This window comes from Symphalangus syndactylus, chromosome 4 (assembly GCF_028878055.3).
Source record: "Symphalangus syndactylus isolate Jambi chromosome 4, NHGRI_mSymSyn1-v2.1_pri, whole genome shotgun sequence".
NCBI lineage: Eukaryota > Metazoa > Chordata > Mammalia > Primates > Hylobatidae > Symphalangus > Symphalangus syndactylus.
Genome location: NC_072426.2, coordinates 126,002,852 through 126,028,359, shown reverse-complemented (window position 1 = coordinate 126,028,359; position 25,508 = coordinate 126,002,852).

The following is a 25,508-nucleotide window of genomic DNA, read 5'->3' as shown; positions in this document are numbered from 1 at the left end:
GCCTCCGCCTCCTGGGTAGCTGGGACTACAGTTGTGCACCACCACACCCAGCTAATTTTTGTATTTTTAGTAGAGATGGGGTTTCACTGTGTTGGCCAGGCTGGTTTCAAACTCCTGACCTCAGGTGATCTGCCCACCTTGGCCTCCTAAAGTGCTGGGATAACAGGCAGGAGCCACAGTACCTGGCCTGGTTTTTTTTTTTTTTTAAACAGGGTCTTGCCTCTGTCACCCAGGCTGGAGTGCAGGGGCACAATCACAGCTCACTGTGGCCTCGACCTCCTGGGCTCAAGCGATCCTCCCACTTCAGCCTCTTGAGTAGCTGGGACCACAGGTGTACACCACCATGCCTGGGTAATTTATTACAGTTTTTTGTAGAGACAGAGTCTCACCATGTTGCCCACACTGGTCTCAAATTCCTGGGCTCAAGCAATCCTCATGCCTCGGGGCCTCAAAGTGTTGGGATTACAGGCGTTAGCCACTATGCCCCGCCCTTTCCTCTCCTTTCAACTTCGCAGAAGGAAGGGCTGCACCCCACCTACCTCTGCTCTTTATCACAGTCTCTCCTGCTCTCAACACTGAAGCCAAGGCAATGCATACTAAACTAACCCAGAGAGGGCCTAAAGCTAGCTATTTAGTGCAAATAAAATAGATGCTTGCTAGCTATGGGTTTAAAAGGTGATTTCCATGTAAAGTCTCTTGAGATTAGGACAATTAGCAAAATTTTCAAACCAAATGCCAAATCTACAGAAGCAAAGCTGGGGTTCAGTAGAAATCTGGGTTGACAAATGCTCAGTGTCAGGCCTCTGAGCCCAAGCTAAGCCATCATATCCCCTGTGACCTGCACGTACACATCCAGATGGCTGGTTCCTGCCTTCACTGATGACATTCCACCACCAAAGATGTGAAAATGGCCTGTTCCTGCCTTAACTGATGACACTGTCTTGTGAAATTCCTTCTCCTGGCTCATCCTGGCTCAAAAGCTCCCCCACTGAGTACCTTGTGACCCCCACTCTGCCCGCCAGAGAACAACCCTCCTTTGACTGTAATTTTCCTTTACCTACCCAAATCCTATAAAACTGCCCCACCCTTATCTCCCTTCGCTGACTCTCTTTTCGGACTCAGCCCGCCTGCACCCAGGTAATTAAAAGCTTTTATTGCTCACACAAAGCCTGTTTGGTGGTCTCTTCACAGGGACACGCATGAAACTCAGTACTTGGAGGAGCTGTCTTTGGAGCATTCTAGTGTTCAGAACTAGGAAAACCAGCTTCCTGAAATCTCTAGATCTGGTCAACAGTTTGTTTACAAGCCAGAACACAGACATTCACCAAGAAAACTAGGCTTTAGACCACTAATTCACTCCCAGGGAAATGCAGCACAAAGGAGAAACCACTGATTAGGGCCTGGTGGTTCCAGGAGGACTAGGGTCCAGCCAGCGTGCTCTGAAGGCTATAGTGCCCACCCCTCAAGGGCAGCGACCACGAGCGAGAGTTAGAGGGTTAAGTGGTGCTGTATGAAGAGCAGGTGAGCAGCCAAGCAGAGTTGACACGCTCTCCATGAAGCTATTCCTTTCATTTTCTCCTCAATCCGTGAACATTTCCACCTCAATGTTTCCTTCGTCCTCTGAATACTAACATGCCCCAGGCTGTCTTATAACCCCACCCCCCAAAATTCCTAAATTTCTCTCACCTTGAACTGCTGGCACTCATTTTTCCTTTTACTACCAAAATTCTCAAAAAAAGAGGTATCTACACTCCATGTTTCTCCACTTCCTCATAACTCTCTCATTCTGTGACTTTCTCTGATGCTTCTTAACTGAAATTGCTGCCAAAGATGACCACGACTTCACCAAGTTCCCAAATCAACCGTCTCCAATTCATTCTTATCCTTCTTGACATTTTGTTAGCATTTGACACGGATGACCACTGCTATCACTTCCTTTTTGACCTCAGGGACTTCTCAGTATCTTGATTTCCTATCCCTGGGGCCTTTCTCTATTTCCTTCTTCAACTAATTTCTCTCCCACTGCTTGCCGACCTCACTGAGTGGGACAGTATACTCCAGTGGTCACAAATCTGCACTTGGCAGTGCTCAAGCCAGTGCCTGGCACATTGTGAGCATTAGAAAGATGTAAGCTTACAAGGAAAGAATCTACCCCCTCTGGGCCCTCCCTCCTCAGTGCTCTCATCTACCTAAGGGTTTCCCCAGCTCAATCTGCAACCCTTTCCACTGCAATGCTGGAATCTGTTAACGCAGGAGGGGCACGTTTCCTCCATGGATCTGACAACTCTACGAGGAGGAACCCCATCTTTCTCACTTTTGTAGCCCCAGTGAGTAGCACAGCGTAGACTACCAGAGAGTCTCATGTTTTTGTTTGCTTGTTTGTAGGAAAAATGAAATAACTCAGTGTAGGTAACCTAAATGTCTGTCTCCAGGAGGCCTTTGCTTTTTTTTTTTTTTTTTTTGAGACAGAGCTTTGCTCTTGTTGCCCAGACTGGAGTGCAATGACATGATCTCAGCTCACTGCAACCTCTGTCCCCCAGGTTCAAGTGATTCTCCTGCCTCAGCCTCCCAAGTAGCTGGGATTACAGGCACCCGCCACTACGCCTGCCCAACTTTCATATTTTTAGTAGAGATGGGGTCCCACCGTGTTGCTAAGGCTGGTCTCAAACTCCTGACCTCAGGTGATCCACCTCCCTTGGCATCCCAAAGTGCTGGGATTACAGGCGTGAGCCACCATGCCCAGCTGAGCCCTTTGGTTTTAAAGCTGCAGATTAATGTCTCTGCGGCCTGCTGGACATTTCCACATAAGTGTTTCAGTTTAACTAAAACCAAACTCATGGTTCAGAACTGCCATTCTCTCAGAAAGACTCAAAATCCAGCATGATCATTGTCCTCTCTCCATCACCCCTGACATACAGGTACCTGCTCCTGGGGTGTCTTCTTCCCCTGTTCCTTCATCTAACCTACATTTTCTATCCCTGGAACTCCAACCTGGCTGAGGTTTGCACACCTCAATCGATACAGTGGCCTCCTACCTGTTCTCTTTACCTCCTGACTCACTCCTCTGTTCCATCAAAGCATATTGCCGCCAAATCAATCATAAAGCACCATCTTGGTTCTGATGTCTGTATCCCTAATTAGCTACCAAATATCATTCCGGTGGTATTAAGTCAAGACAGGCCTCTGGCCTCCCTTCACATCCTCCAGTTCCATTCCTCCTGACATGAAGACTGAGACTTCCTTTCTCCAAAGACACACTGGACATTCCTACCCTGTGGCTTTACTCCAGTCATTCCTTCTTTTTGGAATATCTCCCTTGCTTTTGCCCTAGCCAGCTCCCAGCTGTCATTCAGGTACCTGCCTTCCTGTATAGTTTTTTCCTCTGGCCATAAATGAGTGCTATATCAGTTTGTGTCTTGCTCTGCCTTGAGGGAAGGGACTGTATTCACAGTGCCTTGCACATTTCAGGGCATAAACATTCATTTGCATGATTGAATTGTCACTTTATCACAACTTTGCATCCAGAGATCTGTGGTTTCCACAGCTACCAGTACCAGCTCATTTCCACCCTAGATGGATCTGTGATAGTTGGGCCCCACAGAAAAAAGATCCTATTCAAGTTATCCCATAACCCATTTTTTTTCTTTTTACCTGCATCCTTGTAGTCCACCTTTTTTCACCATAACCCATTTTTGCAGTCTAAGTTCCAAACTTCCCAGGAACCAAGATACAGTATTAAGGCAGCAAACAAGAGAAACAGTAGATATTTTGCCAACAGGAGGCGCTGTTCTTGACAGGCTAAAATCTGACACCACCTAGCTCTAACACCAATCCTAATTTCAAGGGAGCATTTGGGGTGTTCAGTAGGAGGCCCTGGTTAATTCAGAATAGCTGCAGGGGATCTCCAGGAGAGAAGACGACTTGCATTAGCCTGTACTTAGTAGAGTTTTATAGATAGTGATTAAACACTTGTTAAAAAGCAATTATTAAACAACTAAACACCTGCGAATGACCCCTTGAAGTGTGCAGTCTGAAGACAGCAGCATCCAATCATCTGTGAGCTTGCTGGAAATGCAGTCTCAAGTCTTGTCCCCAGCCTACTGAATCAGAATCTGCATTTTACATGACCCTCTAATGATTTGTGTCCACGTCAAAGGTTAAGAAGCACTGCCATAAACATTCTTTATTAGTCTCTTTAAAAACATATTCTAAGAGTCAGTGTTATAAAAGTTGTCAGCAACCTACTGCTCTACAGGGACTTGCTTTGTCCTCAAAGGGCAAACAGTGGGAAATACTCATGACATGAAAGGTGTCACTATTGACCTGTCCCATTCCTCCCAGTTGCTATCTGGTCCCTTCTCTTCCTGGCTCAAGTCAAGGGGCAGTTGTGATCTGAGAGGCTGTTGAAATAGAGGTGGTGGGGAGGAGCAGGGAGACGTGGAGGGGTTGTATGGAGATGCAACCACCTCTCCTCACACATCTTCCTGCACTCTGTGGAGTGACTCTCCTGCTCCCACTGCAGCAAGTCAGAAGCAGCCAGAGCAAGAAGCTTTGGCAGCAAGGAGTGCTGGGTGTTTTCTGAAGGACCACCAGCCCAGCTGGTTGAAGAGAAAGGCTTCCCCAAACCTGGAAACAATGTAAACATCCACCAACAGATGAACAGATAAAGAAATTATGGTATAGCCATATGATGGAATATATACTCAGCAAGAAAACAGAATAAATTGTCGATACATGCAGCAATATAGATAAATCTCAAGATAATTTTTCTAAGTGAAAGCAGACAGACTAGAGAGAGAAAGGGAGAGAGAGAGAGAGAGAGAGAGAGAGAGAGAGAGAACACATACTGTATGATTGTATTTATGTAAAACTCTAGAAAATGCAGACTAATCCCTAGTGACAGGCAACAGATTGGTGCTTCTTGGGAATGGGGGGCAGGCAAGGGCAGGAAGGAGGGATGACCCAGGGTGCACAAGGAGACTTTTGGGGGCAATGGATGTGTTCTCTATCTTGATTTGGTGGTGATGGTTACCTGGGTATATATGAATGTCAAAATTTATCAAATTGTACAGTTAAATGCTCAGCTTATTTCATGTCAATGATACCTTAATAATGCCATTTAATAAACAAAGAGAGAGAGAGAAAGCTGCTGGTCAGATTAGCCAAGATCTAGGAACAAATGACAAGAGAAGAATAATGGAGAGAAGCCTGGAAGCCCAGAGCTGGGACAAGGTGGAAGCAGGAAGTCAGGTGCACCTCCTGGCCCCCACTGGCCTCCGTGCTGTAGGGAGGTGGTCTGCCTCGGTAGGGCTCCACCCTGGGCATGGCTGACTGGACAGGAACTCATCTGGCAGAGCAATCCAGGCCCCACTTCATCTCTGGTCCAAAGGATTCTTTCCAGAACCAGTGGAAGGCTGACTTCCAGAAACATATGCTTCCTGTGATGGAGAGAAGCCACGTTCCCAAACTGGCTCTGAAATGGACCTTGCCCATCACGGAAACAAGGGACATTTGGGGCCTATCCATTTGGAGTGATGCCTGGCTCTGTCTTTTCTAAGTCAAAGTCAGATGGCTGTTTGGCTGAAGAGTGCAGCATTGCTCACAAGGACAGTGGCCCCATGGCATGCAGTACTTTTTTGGGATGAGGGAAGAATGGAGTTAGCTGGATTTAGGGGCCTACTTAAGCTTGTCAGGTGCTGACCACCTGGTAGGCAGGGCTGCCTCCAATCCCTTTCACCCTGGAGCCTAGGTGAGAAACGGCTTATGGTGGCCATGCTCAACCTCAGTGACTTCCACTTTGTGTGTGATCACTGAGGATATGTCACCGTGTATAAAGGGCGGCCCTGACAGAGCCCCTTCCCTGTCTATTTAGCCAGCGTCCCAAGCTGGCTTTCTTTACTAGTGTCACTTCTGCTAACTAAGCAGCCATAGCAATTTCCTCCAGGGCTGGAAGCCTGTGGGAAACCTGCATTTGTCTTCAGTGACTCTGAAAAGGGACAGAGAAGCATGGACAAGCCCCACTGAAGAAGACTGAACATAGATATGGCATCACAGGAATTTACATGATCTGCTGAAGACAAACGCCAATGCTGGCTTCATATTTTGAAGATTAAAGTGTAATTTCCATATGGTAAAATTCATCCTAAGTGAATAGGTCAGTGAGTTTTGATGAATGTGTACCATAGTGTAACCATCACTAAAATTAAGATATAGATCCACTCCATTACTCCCAGGATTTTCTCAGATTCTTCTAGTCAATCCCTCTCCCCTACCCACAGTCCCTGGCAACTACTGGTCTGTTTTCTGTCCCTAAACATTTTCTTTTGCACAAATAAAACTCTAGAAAATGCAGACTAAACCATAAATCTGTAACCAAATAATATGCAGACTTTTGAGTCTGGCTTCTTTCATTTAGCATGTTTTTGAGGTTTATCCATGTCACAGCATGAATCACTAATCATTCCTTCGTATTACTAAGTAATATTTCATTGTACAGATGTACCATAGTTTGTTCATCCATTTCAGTTGAAGGGCATTTGGGTTTCCAGACCTTGACAATTTTGAATAAAGCCACCATTAACATTCTTGCAAAGCTTGTTATGTGAACAAAGGATTTTATTTCAGTTAGGAGTGAGATTGTTGGGTCACATGGTAAGTGCATGTTTAACTGTAAAAAGAAACTGTCAAACTGTTTTCCAAGGTGGTTGTACCATTTTATATTCTGATTAGCAGTAGAAAAGAGTTCCAACTGCTTCACAACATCCTGACCAGCACTTAGCATTTATTGTTAGTTAGTTTTTATTTATTTATTCATTTATTTAAAATTTTTTTTGAGACAAGTTCTTGTTCTGTCACCCAGGCTGGAGTGCAGTGGCAGAATCATGGCTCACTGTAGTTTCCACCTCCCAGGCTCAAGCAATCCTCCTGCCTCAGCCTCCTAAGAGGCTGGAACTACAGGCCTGTGCCACTCACCATGTGTGGTTAATTTTAAAATATTTTGTAGAGACTGGTCTCACTATGTTACCCAGGCTGGTCTTGAACTTCTGACTCAAGAGACCTCACTGGTATGAGCCATTGTGCCCAGCCAGTTTTTTTTTTTTTTAAAAGCCATTTGGATGGTCGTGATGGCTCATGCCTATAATCCCAGCACTTTGGGAAGCCAAGGAGGGCGGATCACTTGAGTCCAGGAGTTCGAGACCAGCCTGGGCAATGTGTTGAAACCCCATCTCTAAAAAAAAAATACAAAAAAAATGGGGGGTGTGGTGGTTGGTGCACCCCCATAGTCCCAGCTATTTGGGAGGCTGAGGTGAGAGAATCACCTGAACCTGAGCCCAGGAGGCAGAGGTTGCAGCCAGCCGAGATTGCACCACTGCACTCCAACCTGGGTGACAGAATGAGAGCCATCCTAGTAGCTATGTGGTGGTATCCTGTTGTGTTTTTTGTTTGTTTGTTTGTTTGTTTGTTTGAGACGGAGTCTTGCTGTGTCACCCAGGCTAGAGTGTAGTAGCTCGATCTCAGCTCACTGCAACCTCTGCCTTCCGGGGTTAAGTGATCCTCTTTCCTCAGCCTCTCAAGTAGCTGGGACTAAAGGCACACACCGCCATGCCCGGCTAATGTTTTTGTACTTTTTGGTAGAGACAGGGTTTCTCCATGTTGGTCAGGCTGGCCTTGAACTCCTGACCTCAGGTGGTCTGCCTGCCTTGGCCTCCCAAAGTGCTGGGATTACAGGCGTTAGCCACCGCACCTGGCCTTGTTATAGTTTTAATTTGCATTTTGCCAATGGTAAATGATGTTGAACATCTTTTCATGTGTTAGTTTGCCATCCATTAAGCATTTACACATTAGGCCAGTGGCTTGATTGGGGTTTCTGAGGGAATGTCAAGGCAGGGCAGGGTGGACAGTGTGGTAGTGGCTGGTTTGGATATAATTTTGGTGGGCTCCGAGCTGTAGTGGTGGTCCTAGGTTCCTGATACCAGGCCTGGGGATGATTAAATAGTGGAATATTGCCTCCTGAGGGCCAGGTAGAGGAGATGTGGCTCTGGATTGGTTAGTCTTCTTATCAAAGGCATGTTCCCCACTGGGTCCTTTGCTACCTCTAAGAATTGGCTAGCTCCTGGAGGGGCAGTCTCTCCCCAGCCAGAAAGGTTAAGATGTCAAAACATCGCAATATACAGAAAATCTGAAAAATATTTACAATATACCATGGGAAACCTGCTACAGTGTTGAATTTGCAGTAGGAAGAAAAGCTGCGGTGGAGAGTGGAAGATCACCAAAAGATCATCTCAAAGAGGACGTGAGTCTGGGATGGAGTTGGTTCAACATTAGGGCCCAGATATTATTCAGGAGAAATATTTTCAGCAAGCACCCAGTGGAAATGTAGCAATGTGGTGCCTGGCTCTCAGCCATCAGATGCCCAGCTGCCAATAGATGTCATGCTCCCTAACCTGCGGGGGAGGGGCTGTGAAGTCACTTTTAATCTGCATGCCCCACTCCCACAAGACAGTCTGACAGTGATGGATACGGCTCAAGAGAAGTGCTGAGAATGCCACAGGCTGACTCTCCCAGATAAAGAACATGAAATGATTTCATTACTTTTGCTCTCCCTGAGAGCTCTCTAGAAAACAATCATTGGTTTAAGCAACCAGCCTCCAGGCCAGAACCAGCAGGCCTAGGGAAGGAGTGACTTTTTTGTTTTTCTCGGGAGGATTGTCTAGGTGAAGTGCTTAGGGCATGAGACCTGGGCCAGAAATTGCTTTTACTCTCATGATCCTATTCTGAAGATTTATTTGCAGGCTTAGGGATGTTCCAGTTGCAAATAATTCTCTTTGCTCAGTGAATGATTCCCCATCCTCATCCCTTACATGAATCACATGAAAGAAGGTGTATTTCTTCCCTTTCTAGCCCCAATGGCATTAGAGGTCACAGTTGGTTTTATTCTTGGGGATACAGGAATAGCCACCCATTCCCTTTAACTGGGTGCATGGTTTGGCCCAAGGCATGGGGTGTGACCGAATGAATTTATCCCAACCCAGGCCATTCACCTGATGGTTTGTGTTCTGCTGGAGAAAGATGTCCACTGGAAAAGGCCTGGACCTGAGGCTCATTCCAAAGGGCCCTGGCTTAACACTGCAGAATCCTCCTTCCAACCTGCACAGCTTTGAGCCTTCACTGTACCAGGGTCTCTAGCAGACTTATATGGATAGAGAATTTACTACTCTATCGAGGGCGTCGAACTCTAGCTATTAATTTTTGAATGTTTTTAAGGCACTACTGCAACGTGTACGTTTTGTTCATTGATTTCTTTAAGTATTTATTGTGGTATATATGCTGTTGTTATAAATTATTTAGGTTTATGAGTTGGTGCATTCCATTCTTATTCATGCCCTGCAGAGCCTAAGAATCCTAAAGAGATAATTATTATATATGCTCAGTTCTTAGATGTCCTTGAATAGTGTTCTCACCACGCATAGAAAACACGAGCCCCAGGGGAGTTTTGGTAGCCAGCTTGTTTTCTCCTTGAACTGGACATAGATGGGAGGATGTTTTTTTTCCTTTCTGCTCCCAAATAACTCTTCTTTTCTTGCATATAGAAGAATATAGAACTAAATATTTAATTAGGAGAATAAACACCAGGAGCTTGTAAAGAACTCAGTGTGAAGAGAGAGGGATAAGAAGTTTAAGGCAGGTGAAGAAGCTTTCTTACACATATCCATCAAGAAAAATCATAACATTTTGTCCAGTCATGGTGGCTCATGCCTGTAATCCCAGCACTGTGGAAGTTTGAGGTGGATGGATGGCCTGAGCTCAGGAGTTTGAGACCAGCCTGGGCAACATGGTGAAACTCTGTCTTCAATACAGAGACAGAAAAAAAAGAAAAGAAAAAATCATAACATTTAGCAAAGCAAAATAAAGAATATGTAAAAGTCACCCATAATTTCACCACTCTGAGTTCATCATTGCTCACATTTTGGTGTATACTCTTCTAGGCTGTGTAGGTTGCAATGTGTGAATGTGCATTTTTGCATGCATGTGGTTTTGTTTTTTTTAACAAAAAGTAGTACACTGTGCATGATTGTAACTTGCTTTTTAAAATTCAAATATATTGCCTGACAAAGACAAGTAAAAATAAAATAAAATTCAAATATATCACAACCATTTTTTATGTCCATGTACAACAGCATATGGATGTGCCACAATTTACCCAACTAATTCCCTCTAGGTTAGGTCTTTGCATCAAACTAAATAGACAACTAATAAGTCCTAAATGATTCTGGCACCAAAGTTCAGAAAAGAGCTTTATGAATTAGAAATTAAGTGCAGTGCCCATAGGCTGAAGACGGGAGGCTCACTAACCCTGAAGAATGGGGGAGAGAAATGTGCTGAGGGGCTAAAAATTAGGGTGGATAGAATACAAGTTAGGGAATGGATCTAAAATGGTTGAATCTGTGATGTCAAAAAAACATATAGTTTGGAAGCTGAATATTCTAGTTGTTTTCCTAGGAAAGTTGTGTAACCCTTTTGAGCCTCAACTGCTTCCTCTGTAAAATGGGAATAATTGTTTCTCTGTCAGAGTGACTGTAAACATAAGGAGTTATACAAGACTCTGAACACTGCCTGTCATAGAACAAGTGCTCAATATTTCTTAGTTCCCCTGCTCCACTTCTACCTCTTTGGGTTGTATTGCTCTGGGAAAGTGTGTGGAGGCGAGGTTTGGACTCTGCACTGTGAGTGGACTTGTGTGCTAATGTGTTCTGATAACACAGGGGCCAGTTGCTTGGAAGGTGGTCAGAAATCAGTGAGTTTCATGTAGATGATTTTTCAAGTTAAATAAAACTTCTCCGAGTCTGAGTTCTTAATGAAAATTCTCTAGGTCTGAGGTCTTACTGAAGTGTTTTCCTTTCACAGCTTTAGTTGGCTGGCAGGTGTGGTGTAACACACTCGTTCTCAGAGTGCGGTTCCCAGACGGCAGCAGCATTACCTGGAACTTGTTGGAAATGCAAATTCTCAGGCCCCACCCAAGACCTACAGAATCAGAAACTCTGGGGCTGGAACCAGCAATCCATGTTTCAACAAGCCCTGCAGGTGATTCTGATCTTAGAGATTGACTAGTGTGGCAAGAGTCCTGGAAACCCAGAATCGCTAGGTCTGGAATATACTCTAGCTCACCATTCACTGTGGGGCTTGGGCAGGTCACTTCCTTCCTCTAAACCTTCATTTTCTCACCTGGACAATGGGAAGATAATATCTTCCTCGTGACCTCAAATGATTGTTTCACAGGCCCAATGAGTTTAGAAAGGAGAAAGACATTCAATTAATGTATTCTAGAAATGGAAGGTATGCTTATTATTCTCGGTTCTTAGGCAGGGCAATGTAGAAAGCATCCCTATTTGATGAAGAACGGTTCTATTTTGATCATTAAAAGAAGAGTCTGTGCCCTCCTTGGAAAATCTCATTGGATGATTTAACAGCCACCATGGCAGTTTCTCCTGTGTAAACCTAAATCCCTGTGCAAAGACAGTCAGTATCTCAAAATGTAAGGATGATATCAGTCACTGGCAAGAAAAAAATTCTGGCAAAGTAAAAAGCCCTTAGACATGCAGAGTAATGTTTATGATTTGTTCTCCTTTTTCAGTTCTTAGTGAAAATAGAGAACAGCAAGTCACCCGTTAGAGGTGCACACCCCTCATCTACATGAATGGTATTACGTTGTCTCAGCCCTCCTTTCTTTCCGGCCGCACAGTTGTGCTTTCTTTCACCTCCGCTCAAAGGTTTTATTGTGCTCCCCTTTATTAGTCATCTTGGTTTCTCTTCTCTGAACCCTTTCCAGCTTCTTTAGCCACAGCCTCCTATGACGTTCAGTCCTCTTCAGTTCTGAAGCCCAGCATATACTTATTAGGCTGGTGCAAAAGTAATTGCTGTTTTTGCAACTAAAAGTAATAGAACCATCAGAGAGGGTGAGCACCATCAGAGAGGGTGACCTCATGGTTCTAGCACACTCCACGGACAAAGCACTGCCCTGATGCCTCAGATCAAGGCTCTGGCTCCCAGAGAAGCACTGGTGTGGATCAGTTTTACCCTAATTTCTCTTGTCATTAATGTTTTATTTTCATTTCCCTTTGTGTACCATCTTTTGTTTGTGTCTAATGATATTTTCTATTCTCCCAACTTCTTTGATTTCCTAAACAGAAAGTAAATTTAATATATTTATATTTGCACAGATATTTAGAATAAATGCACCTAAAAAGATTGGAAGGAGAAACACCAGTATCTTAAAAGTAATTTTCCTTGGAAAGTGAGATTACAAGTGATTTCATTTGTTTTCTTCTTGCTTCTCTGAATATTTAAGTTTTTTGATGGTTGACACATCTATTGTTTAATTTTTTTAAAAAAAAGAAAAAGAAAATTGGAAAATTAACTCTCTGCATGCTCACAAAACAAAGATTTAAAACAAAATGCTTAAAACCAATGCTTGTGTTAAGTGAGGTCTCATAGACCCACATGAAAGTGTCTTCTCCTGCAAGACACAAAGCTGTGCTTGGTCACAAGACTGTTGAGGACTGTCTCAGTTTTAGCCCTTGGAACTAGGCAAACCAGGACAGGTGGTCACCCTCTCTCCCAGCCCCCTCCATCCTCTTTTTGTCTGTTAAACCGCCATGGCTGCCCACTGGTCTGTTAGGGCCCATCTCTCTTGGATCTTGCTTTGTCATTTCTAGGGAAGTTCAGCTCAATTGAGTCTTGAGGTAGGAAGACACCTCAGGAGCAATATTTGTGTCTGCTGGTTCAGGTGAGGCTTAGCGGGAGCCAGAAGGCAAATATGAAGAAGCAATGGAACCAAGCTCCCTACCAGGGAGAGAGGGAGAGCAAAGCCTTTGGGCCACCAAGAAAAGATGAAGGTCCGGTGGAAGAATAAATGTTGCTATGGAAGCTATTGAGAGTGCTTTGTGGACACACCTCTTGAGAGCGTGAAGACAGAGTAAGCAAAGTCCAGGCTTTCTTCCCACTGACATTATTTGGGAACTTTTGTTACCTGTATTTCTCTCTTCTATTTTAAATATGTTATATTTTCTTATCCAGAGATCTAAGTTTATGAATGTTTCACTCTAAATCAGTGGTTCTCAATGCTGGATGCCCAGGAAAATCACCTGAGAACCTTCTAAAATGCTCAGGCCCCATCCTAGACCACTGAAATATATATTATTGTCATTTTTTTTTTTTTTTTTTTTTTTTTGAGATGGAGTCTTGCTCTGTCACCCAGGCTGGAGTGCAGTGGCACGATCTCGGCTCACTGCAAGCTCCGCCTCTTGGGTTCATGCCATTCTCCTGCCTCAGCCTCTCCGAGTAGCTGGGACTACAGGTGCCCGCCACCATGCCCGGCTAATTTTTTGCATTTTTAGTAGAGACGGGGTTTCACCGTAGTCTCAATCTCCTGACCTCGTGATCCGCCCGCCTCGGCCTCCCAAAGTGCTGGGATTACAAGCGTGAGCCACCTCGCCCGGCCTATTTTCATTTTTCATATGTGTGTATATATATATGTATATACACACACATATCTAATGATTACATATAACATATAATTATTATAAAAGAATTTACGTATAATATTGTAATTACATAGTATATAGAGATGTTCCTTGAATTATGATGGGTATATGTCCCAATAAGCCCATCATAAGTTGAAAATATCATAAGCTGAAAATCCATCTGATATCTCAATAAACCCAGTGTAAAGTAAAAAAAATCGTATGTTGAACCATTACAAGTTGGGCACCATCTGCATAATATTTTATACATATGTAAAATTAGGGTTGCTTCCTACGAGGTGGACCGGCCCAGGCTGGAAGTGAGGACATTATGTTCCCATCAGTGTGTGTTTATTTATTTATTTATTTTTAAGAGACAGAGTCTCACTGTTGCCCAGGCTGGAGTGCAGTGGCGAGATCATGGCTCACTGCAGTCTCAACCTCCTGTGCTCAAGCGATCCCCCTACTCAGTCTCCCAAAGTGTTGGGATTATAATCATAAGCCACCATGCTCAGCCCCGTCAGTGTTTAGAAAGCACAAGAGACGTCAGTCAAGAATTTCAACATTGGCCTATGCTTTTCCACACTGAGGGCCCACAATCTGGGATCCAGATGGAGTAATTTGAGGGTCAGAGGCTGGTATGCAGGGCAGGTATACGTAGACCTGCTGTAGAAAAGATGTGAGCTGCGTGCATACTTGCTTTATGTTTTCTCCAAAGCTTATAGCCAGGCTGTTGAGGAACATGGGCAGCAAGTGTGAGGTCAAGGAAGCTATCAAGGGCCGGGCGCGGTGGCTCACGCAGCCACTTTGGGAGGCCGAGGCGGGCGGATCACGAGGTCAGGAGATCGAGACCATCCTAGCTAAAAGAATGAAACCCCGTCTCTACTAAAAATACAAAAAATTAGCCGGGCGTGGTGGCGGGCGGCTGTAGTCCCAGCTACTCAGGAGGCTGAGGCGGGAGAATGGCGTGAACCCGGGAGGCGGAGCTTGAAGTGAGCCGAGATTGCGCCACTGCACTCCAGCCTGGGCCACAGAGCGAGACTCCGTCTCAAAAAAAAAAAGGAAGCTATCAAGAGCAAGCGGCCTCTTCAACCCTCACCTCTCAACCTAGAAGCTCTAAGCCAATGGTTCAAAACCATGGCTATACAATAGGAGTACCTAAGAGATTTCCTAAAAATACAGAGGCCAGGTCCTCACCCTCAAGGTTCTGACTTGCTTGGTTTGAGGAAGGGGCTGGTTTATCCACATTATTTAAATATTCTCCAGGTGATTCTAAAGTGTAGCCAGAATGAGAACTGCTCATTTTAACTTTGGTAGGGCAACCAACTAGGTGGTCAGTCAGGACGTGGGGCAGGGGAGTGGGGAGGGGTAAAGTGGCTCAGAGAACCGTGTTTGCCCAGCAAAAAGATGTTAACCCTGGAATCGGTCTAGATGCTGATTTTTATTTGGCCCTTTTGCCTACTGATTTTTTTTCATTTTATAATTTTTTTTTTTTGACACGGAGTCTTGCTCTGTTGCTCAGGCTGGAGTGCAGTGGCACAATCTCGGCTCACTGCAAACTCCGCCTCCTGGGTTCAAGCGATTCTCCTGCCTCAGCCTGCCAAGTAGCTGAGATTACAGGCATGTACCACCAACCTGGCTAATTTTTGTATTTTTAATGGAGACAGGGTTTCACCATGTTGGCCAGGCTAGTCTCGAACTCCTGAGCTCAGGTGATCTGCCCACCTGGGCCTCTCAAAGTGCTGGGATTACAGGCATGAGCCACTGTGGTGGCCTCATTTTACAATTTTTAATGTTTTAAAGTGTCTATTTTTCTTTTGGATTCACAGGTGTTAGCTACATCAATTCCTGGGGATTCTGTTGGCTCTGGAGGACTTGTTAAAACAGATTGCTGGGCCCCACCCCCAAGGTTTCTGATTCAGTAGCCCTGGGGTGGGGCCCAGTATTTGCATTTCTAGCAAGTTCCCAGTTTATGCTGGTGCTTCTAGCCAAAGAACCATCCTTTGAGAACTGCTGGGCTTAATTTATTTGATCGTTTCATCTTTTCGATATCTTAGTTTTCTGGATTTAATGTTTCAGTTAGATCTCAATTTTCCTCCACTTTTGTTTTCCTCTTCTCATTAAACTATGCGATATTTAAATTTTTTGTTAATCTGTATTTTAATCTAGATTCTTATATTAATTTTAACTCTAATTTTTACTCCATTTTTGTTTTACTAGTCATTTCCCCCACTTTTTAAAGGAGTTTTTGAGAATTCAACACATTGTTATTAACTATTCTCACCCTGTTCTAAAATAAGCTCATGATAGCTCTCTTGAACTTTTTGTCTATCTAACTGAAATTTTGTATCCTTTGACCAACATCTCCCCAACCCCCATCAGTAGTTTTTAAATTTGCCCTTTTAAACCGTATATGACAGACACCCTTAGTTGCCCACTCAAGATTCATTTTGCGCCCCCCTCTTTCTGTTAACCAAACCCCTATTTTGTTGAGGTATTGGGTAGCAATGTGTTTCATGAGCCCCTTTCCAGTCTTAGGGGTGATTCTTGATTAGGCTAAACCAATTAGGTAATTCCATTTCCTTTGCCAGTGACAATGGTGATGGAGTGTGAAGGGAAGCCAGCTAGTGCTCTCTGAGAGTTTTTCTTATAACTCAGAAACATCATCTTTTCCAAACTTCAGACACTGTTGTGTAAGTGTTTGATCCTTGGAAGAGAAATAGTCACCTGTCATCTATGAGGAAACAAACCTTAGGACCAAAAGTCAATAAAATGTTGAAGATGGCAGAGCAGAAAGACAGAAGGAACCCGTGTCCTTGATGATGTTCTTTAAGCATTCTTTGGACCAGTAAGCCCTGGAACTGCCTTATCTGCAGACTATTTTTTTTTTTTTTTTTTTTTTAAGAGATGGAGTCTCGTTATGTTGCCCAGGCTGGACCTGAACTACTGGGCTCAAGCAATCCTCCTGCCTCAGACTCACTAGTAGCTGGGACTACAGGTGTGCCACCATGCCTGACTGGGACTTTTTTTTATGTGAGATTCTCTATGTTTTTTAAGCATTTTAAGTGAGGTCTTCTGTTGCTTGAAGCCAAAAGCATCCTCAATGAAGTATGTCTTTTTAACCTTCTTAAAATAACTATATTTTTATTTGTCTGTAGATATTTATAGTTATATCTCATAATAAGTTCCTTGAGGCTGGGAGTCATGACATTTTACCTGGAGTTTCCCAAGATCTTGAATACAGTACAATGTTGTTTGAGAGAACAGGCGAATTATTTCATTTGCATAAACATTAAGATTTCCTTCATGTCCATTTCCTGCTAATGACTGGAAACACTAAAATAAAATTGAGCATATAGCACTTTTTTTTTTCTTTTTTTTATTTTTTGAGACAGGGTCTGTCTGTTGCCCAGACTGGAATGCAGGGATGCTATCTTGGCTCACTGCAGTCTCTGCCTCTCAGGCTCAAGAGATCCTCCCACCTCAGCCTCCGCAGTAGCTGGGACCACAGGTGTGTGCCTCCAAGCCTGGCTAATTTTTGTATTTTTTTGTAGAGCAGGATTTCACCACATTCAGGCTGGTCTTGAACTCCTGGGCTCAAGTGATCTTTCGACCTCAGCCTCCCAAAATGCTGGGATTACAGATGTGAGCCACCGTGCCTGGCCCACGTAGCACTTTTGATTGTACAAAACAAAAACAAAGTGTCTAACTGCCTTAAGGGGAAAGGAAAGAGGGACTTTATTATAAGGCCATCTGTGGATGGACCTAGCACACTCTCAGCCCTACCGCTGATTCTCTCTGTGTCGCCCTCTCATCTGACCCAGGTGTTCTCTCTTGTTGACCTCTCCTTCTAGCTCCATGTTTGTGAGTTTCACCCTTTTCACTGCGAATTGGCCAATGGGCCACAAATCCTTCAGTCCAGATTTCAGAAGGACAAGTTAGATTTGCTCATTATCACTCCTCTAGGGCAGAAGACCTCAGGCCCACTACCTTGTGGATCACTGGACAGCTTTGGGTCAAGTGCCACCTTTGATCTAAGCAGTGTTTACTTTAGAACAATAAAGTATCCTGATGCATCTTCTCTGAAACTGTAAGAGGAAGTTAGGAATAAAAAGCACCATGATTAATGTGTTTAGAAGGGCAATTTAGATAATAACTCTGGAAAGAAATGTATCGTGGTGAATAGTGGGTGACTCTTTTATTTTCTGCCTTTTTTTTTTTTTGGAGACAGAGTTTCGCTCTTGTTGCCCAGGCTGGAGTGCAATGGCGCCATCTCGGCTCACTGCAACCTCTGCCTCCCAGATTCAAGCAATTCTCCTACCTCAGCCTCCCAAGTAGCTGGGATTACAGGCATGCACCACCACACCTGGCTAATTTTGTATTTTTAGTAGAGACGGGGTTTCTCCATGTTGAGGCTGGTCTCAAACTCCTGACCTCAGGTGATCCACCCACCTCGGCCTCCCAAGGTGCTGGGATTACAGGCGTGAGCCACCACTCCTGGCCTATTTTCTGCCTTTTACTTATCTGCATTTTTCCAGTTTATCTACAGTGAGCATGTAGTACCTGAAAAAATATTAAAATGTTTATTAAAATAAGAGTTGTAAGTAATTAAAAGGTAAAGACAGTCACTATTGGGTTTCATGCACAGCATGATACCATGAGTAATTAAGTGCTTTCCTTTCTTACACTTTTTAGGGTGATGATCTCCATTTCAGAGAAGCAAATGTAAATGACACTAGATCCCCTGTGTACACACTGTAGGCTATTTTGGTTCATTTGAGTGTAGCATTGTAGTAATAAACCTATTTGGGTTAGTGTCAGGTGATTGCTGCTCATAAGAGTGTTTGTGCTATGACTTCACTTACTATGTATTTAAATAGGCACCCAAAAGGACAGCCTGTGCAGGAGGCTATTTTCATCTGCTTCCAATTTCTCTGTAAGTTCTGTCATCCAAATTGTAGCAGAGTACTCAGCCCTCAGTGAAAACCCACCAACATCAAATGCAATGCTTTTAAAAGCAATCAGTTTTATAATATGGGCAAGAGGAATAAATGTGATTTCAAAGAAAATGTCCTTCATGGAGTGGAGACTTTCTAAAACACTGGTCAAGTCATGTCACTACTGTCCTTCAAAATGTCCAGGGCTCGTGGTTGCTGACTCTGATCTGCAATACCAAGATAGATGCTCCTTTACCAGTTATGACTGACCCCAAGGTTAAGGAAACAAAAGTTACCTACAGGTTGAGGGTTCAGGACCTGGCTGGCATGTAGAAATTTCTAAATTTCTATAGCTACAAACACACACACACACACACACACACACTCTTATTAAACACACTAACAATACCCCTCCTAACTCTGATTTACAACCCAGGCCACTATGACTCTGACTGGCCAGAGGACCGGCCTTACAAACATTCTTTTCTGATAAGCAATTGCAGACCTTAAGCCAGTTTCAGGCAGCTTATAAAGGCTGCTACAAACTGTTTTTGTGTTCTATAGTTCACTTTTTGATGTAAACAGCAAAATTCCAGCTCATTTTAATGCTAAAACCCCACCCCAAAGTGAACACAGGATGTATATTACATATGTTTACCCATTGCGCATGCACTTTGCTCCCCTTATAAATACGTACAACTTTTGCCCCCAAACCTGCTGAATATGTGTGATACAGGCTGTGCAAGGCATAAAACCCAACCTGTCCTTCCCCTCTTCAAAGAGACAGCACCTTCAATCCACACTTTATCTTCTCAGCTTGCAAACCAGTTATCTCCAATAAAGCTCCCCTTTCTACAGTTTGGCCAATTAGGTGGTTTTTTGGACGACACGACCTAATCTAGTTCTATTTTTCACTTGATCTCCAGGATCGTGTCTCTGCTTTCCAACCTTACTGTCTGCCACATCTCTTTCAACACCTCCACTTTCTAACTGCATGTACTTGTCCTTCCTTGAGCAAGTCAAGCACTTTCAGGTCTCTGTGTATGAAAAACTCCTGTGGGTGTATGACAAAATGAGACCAAGAGCCACCACCAAAGGGAACCCATTGTAGCTGCTTCACTGGCACTTGAGCAATTTTCCATCAGTCCCTTTCAGTAATGTCACCCCTGGCACTGTGACTTTTCTACTTTTGCTTCAGTGGCAGCCCCTCTCCCTGTCACCTTCTGGGGCATGGCACATATTCACCCAAGCATCTAGTTCAAAGATGACTTTGGTATGCCACATGGGACAGGAGAGTCAGCAGGGTGTGGAGACAGGGCCAAAGACCTGGACTCCAGGCCGTGTGCCCTTGGATCTGTCTCTGAACTCCTACTTCCTCAGCAGCCACAGGGAAATAGAGACGTCTGCCCTGCCAACCCACTAGGTTTGTGATGGGGAGCAAATGGATGTGGAAACACCTAGTAAACTGTGAAGCACACACAATGTGAGGCATTAACTGCTCAGCAATCTCATTATTCACTTTTTAGTACAGGGTTTCTCACACTCCATACTTCTGACATTTGGGGTGAAATAATTCTTTGTGGTTGAGGGCTGGCCTCTGTGTTACAGGGTGTCTACCCACTAGATGCCAGTAGCACCACGAAGTTGTGACAACTGAAAATGTCTCCAGACATTAACAAATACCCCAGTCGAGAACCACTGGGGTTTGGAATGAGCTTTTAGAGTGGCATTCTGGTCACCCTTCCATCTCTTCCCTCCAACTGTGCCTCCAGCCTCACCCACAGTCTTTTCTGGTCATCAAATAAAGCTTTAAAAAAATTCCATGTTGGGGCCGGGCGCGGTGGCTCACGCCTGTAATCCCAGCACTTTGGGAGGCCGAGGCGGGCGGATCACGAGGTCAGGAGATCGAGACCATCCTGGCTAATATGGTAAAACCCCGTCTCTACTAAAAATACAAAAAATTAGCCGGGTGAGGTGGCAGGCGCCTGTAGTCCCAGCTACGCGGGAGGCTGAGGCAGGAGAATGGCGGAACCCCGGGGGGCGGAGCCTGCAGTGAGCCGAGATCACACCACTGCACTCCAGCCTGGGTGAAAGAGCGAGACTCCGTCTCAAAAAAAAAAAAAAAAAAAAAAAAAAAAATTCCATGTTGGGATGCCTTCCCCTATCCCACACCGATGTTACATAAAGATATGCTTCCAGTTATCTATGTATGGACTCAGTAGCTTCTCTGGATTCTGTCCACAGAATCTTCTGCAACAAAACTTCATGGCCGGGTGCAGTGGCTCACGCCTGTAATCTGAACACTTTGGGAGGCCGAGGCAGGTGGATCACCTGAGGTCAGGAGTTCAAGACCAGCCTGGCCAACATGGTGAAACCCTGTCTCTACTAAATACACACACACACACAAAATTAGCCGGGCATGGTGGTGGGCGCCGGTCATCCCAGCTACTCGGGAGCCTGAGACAGGAGAATCGCTTGAACCTGGGAAGCAGAAGTTGCAGTGAACCAAGATCGCGCCATCACACTGCAGCCTGGGCTACAGAGCGAGACTCCATCTCAAAACAAAACAAAAAAAAAAACTTCACTTCCTGACTTAAAGATGCTTTCTCTTTTCTTTCTCATCCCTTTGGTTTTTGTTTACTAGGCAATCCTACTTTTGACTTATAATTTCTGACTTTGATACATAGTTTCTCTTAAAAATCCAAGTTTTTTTAATTGAGTCATCTGTCTTCCTTTTCCACTGGCATCACCAACCTACTTATGGGCCCAAAAGTCATTGCATAATTGTACGTCTCTTTTTTTCTCCTTACACTTCTTTTTTTATTTGGTTTTTAATATTAAGAAGGTAATACACAGTATTAATCTTTTTTCAAATAGTACAGAAGTGTATTAAGGGAAACCTGCCTCCTTTATTTTCCCTCCTCCTCCTCCCTGCCCTGTCTCACCTCAGGTTTCAATCTCCTTCTCCAGAGGTGCACTCTTAATTCCTGGAGGATCCCATCCTTCCAGTTTTCTATGCATAGGCAAGCATATTTTTTCTCCTTGCTTTTCAACACACTAATGTTTTTATGTGAAGACAATGCTTTTCCTCTTATTTTGTCCCCAGCCAGAAAAATCCTCAATCCCTAAAGACGATCAAAGAAGGAGGTTTTATGAGTGCTCTGCCAGCATCTAAAATAAGCTTCCTCTCCTGCCAAAGCCCCACAGGAGCACGGCATGCACTGTAATTGATGACAGCCTGAACAAGCTCCAGACATCACCGAGCAAACACCTTTAGGTATTCACACACAAAAGCCAGGCATTCAAACCTCCATCCTATTGGATCTTTTTTTTTTTTTTTTTTTTTAAGAGGCAATGTGGCAATGTGTTTTGCAAAGGACCCTGAGGAGAAAGGACAAACAGGTTTATGCAATGGAGAAAAACAACTCAACATCAGAGGAGGAGAATGTAGGCAGGGTGTGTGTACTGGGCTCATTCCAGCGAACGGCCTCCCTTGCAAAGGTTCAGGAGTTAATCTCCTGGCAGGGAGACAGTAAGAATTGTTTTATTTGTCCCTGATTCAGTAACTTGTGACCATCTACAAACGTAGGCGCCCATATGCAAGAAGAGATTTTTTTATCTCATTTGAATAAGGGCCATTTTAAGATTCTTTAATTCTTGTATTCATTTAACATGTATTACTTGGCTCTAGGCTCTCCTGGAGGGCAGGGCTTTGAGTAGAAGGAAGTCATAAAGTTAACTCAGGTATGGATCCTGCTTTCCAGAAGCATTTCCAGAAGTGTATTATCAATTAGTGCAGAAAGAGATCATCTAAATTATATCATCTGAATATAATGTGATAAAGATCACAAGTACAGCTTAAATGCTGCAAGTGCTATTAATATCCTTTCAGTCCAATAAACACTTCTGTGAACACGGGTTCTAACACAACTGTCCAGTGACTCAGGAATCCAGGATGCTGTGGGTGAAAACATAGCATGACCCAGCTGAATATAATTGCTGGCTCTAGACTGAGCAGTGGTTCCTGCAGGAGAAGGGAAAAAGATGACCGTGGCAAGTTAAGTGTGAACAGTCCTATCTTCCAAAGGCTTTACAGTATAACCTGACAGCCAATTTCTCAAAGTTTTTCTCTGCTTACCAAAAGCAGTTCTTATTTTCTTCTCTGACTTTCTTCACTCAGGTTTGCAACTTCTGAATGAAGAATCCTAAGAGATAAATCAATTCGCTATTGCTGCACTAATGCTACGGAACAATCTTATATCCCTCCATAGCCCATAATCATAACCACTTAGTTTCATGCTCATGGGTCTGCAGCTGAGGTTTGGTTGACTTAGGCTATACTAGCCTGGAGTCTGGGTTTCTGATTTTGTGTTCTGCTTCACATTATGGGGCTCATCTTCGAAGATCATAGAAATGCAAGATCACAGAAAGACAAGAAGGCAAGTCAAAGTCTGTGATGGCTCTTAGAGACCTTTACCCACACCCAGCACAGTGTCTCTCCCATCCATATATCTTTGATCAGAGCAAGTCATACATGGCCTGGCCCAGCATCAAAAAGGCAGGGACATAAACTTTGCCAACTCTAGTGGAAGGAACTACCAAGTTGCAAGGACATAGATGAACAACTGTAATTCAGAAAAGGCATGAAGAACTGGGAACGATGATCTAGTCTACTCCAACGGATTGCCATTTTTCACGAAGACAGAATGTAATAATGAGATATGTAAGCAAGTGACCTCTTGCCGCATAGCAAAGTTGTTGTGGACCTTTGGGTGCTAAAGCATTGTTACCAACACCAGTGCTTTTTTTTATGTGGTCGTAGCTGAGACGATCATCACTGTGGATATGAAGACTTTTGTTCCTGGTCTCAGATAAGCTTTGCACTTGCTGCTTTGCAGATAACGAAGCAACCACGTCATGTTTCTTTTCGGTGTATTTTCCTGTTTATTTCCTTCCTCCTGCCCTGATTTCACAACTGTCATGCTTCTCCAGCCCACCCTGTTTATGGCTGTCTATTTCAATTCAGTGATACCCAGCTGTTTGGCAGTTCTGGAAGGCACCACCCTCTATTCTTATCCTGACAGGGCTGTGATGTTGCTGTAAATACAGGCCTTTGTTTCTGGATCTCAGTGATGATGGAAAGTCTTGAGGACCTGGCTGGGTTGTTTGTAGCAGGTCCATGTCTTTAGAAGCTGAGGTCTACCTTTGCCCCTGAAAATCTTTGTATGTGCCTCCCCGCCAGGAATCTGATAGACTCATGGGATGTGAGTGCCGGGTCTTAGAGATCATCTACTCAGCCCTACTGTTTTACATATAAGGCAAATGAAGGCAAGAGAATCCAATTAGTGAAAGAACTAAGACTGGGACCTTGGACTTCTGGTGCTCAATCCAGTGGACCCACCATGTCTCACCACATCCATCCTTCCTTGGAGACAGTGCATTGCATTTTTACTGAAATTATCATGAATATAAGTGGCAGGATAGTAAATGAAATTCTATAAACATAATACGTGTTTGGGAGTCCTGGACACTCTCTGTTTATACACCTACCTAAACCCATCCAAACTAGGAAATTAGACCATTTGATCTACAAAAAGGAGGCCATTCTAAAATATAAACATAAGGAGTCGATTCTTAGCTCTTGATCCTCTAAGGGCTGAAGAACCAATGTTGTATTTTAGAGACAACTTTCCCTATCTACTCTTCAGCATTCTGGAGGCAATTCTAGAGAAAAACGGAAGTGGGGATAAAGGATGGAGCAAGGGAGGGACCCAGAAATAACTGAAGTTAATACCAAATAACTGGGAAAACTAAACTGATTGTATTAGTAAGTGAGTGCATTTGGTTTACCACTAGCAGAAGAATTGGAATTCAAAGTTGATGCTGTGATAGAAAACTAGAGGAAGTTACCATTTTCCCATATCTAAATTTGTTACCTGTGAATTCTATACCTCCGGCCAGTTAGCAGGATTGTAATACCAACTGCTAGTACAGGAAACAAAGTGGAATAATACTGCTAGTTAATATGTATAGAAAAAGATCTGGAAGAATTTAAAAACAGAATAATTGTGATTCTTCTTTTTATGTATTTTTAGTTTTTCCACAACAAACATGTATTGCCTCTGTAATATGAAAAATAAGTTATTTAAATTGAAAACTAGTCACCTGTTACCTTTTCTTACCTGATACAATATCCTTTCAAGTTTTGCTTATTTCTGGCACTACCCACATATATACCTTGGCACTGGAGTTCCTCCTAGCATCTTTCCTAATTATTTTATTTTATTATTTTTTGAGATAGGGGCTCCCTCCGTTGCCCAGGCTGGAGTGCAATGATGCAATCATAGCTCACAGCAGCCTTGAGCTCCCAGGCTCCAGTGATCCTCCTGCCTTAGCCTCCTGAGTAGCTGGGACTACAGGTAGGTGCCACCATGCCTGGCTAATTTTTTTATTTTTTGTAGAGATGGGATCTCACTGTATTGTCCAGGCTTTCTTTTATAATTTGCTACATCCTCCACATCTTTGTTCCTTTGTTTTTTCTAGGTCTATTGGTGTTGAAGATTTAGTTGGCAAGGGCACTATCAACTGTGAATCGGGAAAGTCAAATTCAACAGAAAAGCAAAAGAAGAAACATTGAGGCCATCAATCTGCATGTATCATTCTGGAGTGGACTTTGGTATAAATACTATATATTTATTAATGAGGTATGTCCTACTTGCAAAATGTGTGGAGAGACTTGGGGGGAAAAGGCCTTAAGATAAGGTTTGATCAAAAACAAAACAGCAATAGAAGAAGAAGTCTAGTTCCTTTTAACAGATGGCAGGAGACCACAGATGAGTGAGACTAAGGTAATCAAGGTGGGGAGACAGAGACACAGCCAGGTCTTCTGGATGTATAATGATGGGTGTTATGTGGGTGGCAGTAAAAGATGAGCATTTTGTTCAGCTTGGGTTAGGGGGAGGAGGAAGGCTTCTAAGATAGCTCCCTGCTGGACATGTCTTCTAAATTAGGGCTAGACAGATGAGTTACAGTTAGCCAGGAAAGGAAATAT